Genomic DNA, 2498 nt, shown 5'->3' with positions numbered 1-2498 from the left:
ACCGGCTTCCGTACTGGGTCCCCTGGACCAGCTTCAAGACTGGGTCCCCTGGACCGGCTTCCGTACTGGGTCCCCTGGACCAGCTTCCGTACTGGGTCCCCTGAACCAGCTTCAAGACTGGGTCCCCTGGACCGGCTTCCGTACTGGGTCCCCTGGACCGGCTTCCGTACTGGGTCCCCTGGACCAGCTTCAAGACTGGGTCCCCTGGACCGGCTTCCGTACTGGGTCCCCTGGACCGGCTTCCGTACTGGGTCCCCTGGACCAGCTTCAAGACTGGGTCCCCTGGACCGGCTTCCGTACTGGGTCCCCTGGACCGGCTTCCGTACTGGGTCCCCTGGACCAGCTTCAAGACTGGGTCCCCTGGACCGGCTTCCGTACTGGGTCCCCTGGACCGGCTTCCGTACTGGGTCCCCTGGACCAGCTTCCGTACTGGGTCCCCTGGACCAGCTTCAAGACTGGGTCCCCTGGACCAGCTTCCGTACTGGGTCCCCTGGACCAGCTTCAAGACTGGGTCCCCTGAACCAGGTTCTGTGGGGAGAGGTGCTAAAGGCCTTTGAACCGGTTTTTCCATGGTGCCAGATCCCAGACAGTCTTGGACAGGTATGCAGGTAGAGAATTCTACATGTTTGTACGGCCAGCGTCCCCGGCATTACCAGAGACCCCAGAGACCCCAGAGACCCCGGCGACCCCAGAGACCCCGGCGACCCCAGAGACCCCGGCGACCCCAGAGACCCCGGCGACCCCGGCGACCCCAGAGACCCCAGAGACCCCAGAGACCCCAGAGACCCCGGCGACCCCAGAGACCCCAGAGACCCCAGAGACCCCGGCGACCCCAGAGACCCCAGAGACCCCAGAGACCCCGGCATCCCCAGAGACCCCAGAGACCCCAGAGACCCCGGCGACCCCAGAGACCCCAGAGACCCCGGCGACCCCAGAGACCCCGGCGACCCCAGAGACCCCGGCGACCCCGGCGACCCCAGAGACCCCAGAGACCCCGGCGACCCCAGAGACCCCAGAGACCCCGGCGACCCCAGAGACCCCAGAGACCCCAGAGACCCCGGCGACCCCAGAGACCCCAGAGACCCCGGCGACCCCAGAGACCCCGGTGACCCCAGAGACCCCGGCGACCCCAGAGACCCCGGTGACCCCAGAGACCCCAGAGACCCCAGAGACCCCAGAGACCCCGGCGACCCCAGAGACCCCAGAGACCCCAGCTGGTCCAGATTCATGGTAGGAAAACCAGGATGTGGACATATTTTTCAGCCAGCAGCTTGCGGCGTTTCCTCCACAGGAACCATGAGTCCGACGCCGGCTGGACGTTACTGGTTCTGTTTCCAACGTTGGAGAACATTATTTTACGTGCAGAAGTTCAGACTGAAAGCTCTGCTTCTGGTCTACCGTCCTTCATCCAGAGCTCCTCTCCACCTGAACCGTCCTTCATCCAGAGCTCCTCTCCACCTGAACCGTCCTTCATCCAGAGCTCCTCTCCACCTGAACCGTCCTTCATCCAGAGCTCCTCTCCACCTGAACCGTCCTTCATCCAGAGTTCTTCTCCACCTGAACCGTCCTTCATCCAGAGCTCCTCTCCACCTGAACCGTCCTTCATCCAGAGTTCTTCTCCACCTGAACCGTCCTTCATCCAGAGCTCCTCTCCACCTGAACCGTCCTTCATCCAGAGTTCTTCTCCACCTGAACCGTCCTTCATCCAGAGTTCTTCTCCACCTGAACCGTCCTTCATCCAGAGCTCCTCTCCACCTGAACCGTCCTTCATCCAGAGCTCCTCTCCACCTGAACCGTCCTTCATCCAGAGCTCCTCTCCACCTGAACCGTCCTTCATCCAGAGCTCCTCTCCACCTGAACCGTCCTTCATCCAGAGCTCCTCTCCACCTGAACCGTCCTTCATCCAGAGCTCCTCTCCACCTGAACCGTCCTTCATCCAGAGCTCCTCTCCACCTGAACCGTCCTTCATCCAGAGTTCTTCTCCACCTGAACCGTCCTTCATCCAGAGCTCCTCTCCACCTGAACCGTCCTTCATCCAGAGTTCCTCTCCACCTGAACCGTCCTTCATCCAGAGCTCCTCTCCACCTGAACCGCCCTTCATCCAGAGTTCCTCTCCACCTGAACCGTCCTTCATCCAGAGCTCCTCTCCACCTGAACCGTCCTTCATCCAGAGCTCCTCTCCACCTGAACCGTCCTTCATCCAGAGCTCCTCTCCACCTGAACCGTCCTTCATCCAGAGTTCCTCTCCACCTGAACCGTCCTTCATCCAGAGTTCTTCTCCACCTGAACCGTCCTTCATCCAGAGCTCCTCTCCACCTGAACCGTCCTTCATCCAGAGCTCCTCTCCACCTGAACCGTCCTTCATCCAGAGTTCTTCTCCACCTGAACCGCCCTTCATCCAGAGTTCCTCTCCACCTGAACCGCCCTTCATCCAGAGTTCTTCTCCACCTGAACCGCCCTTCATCCAGAGTTCCTCTCCACCTGAACCGCCCTTCATC

The sequence above is a fragment of the Telmatherina bonti genome (genome assembly GCF_933228915.1).
Source record: "Telmatherina bonti genome assembly, chromosome: 7".
Lineage (NCBI taxonomy): Eukaryota > Metazoa > Chordata > Actinopteri > Atheriniformes > Telmatherinidae > Telmatherina > Telmatherina bonti.
Note: the sequence above shows the minus strand (reverse complement) of the source record.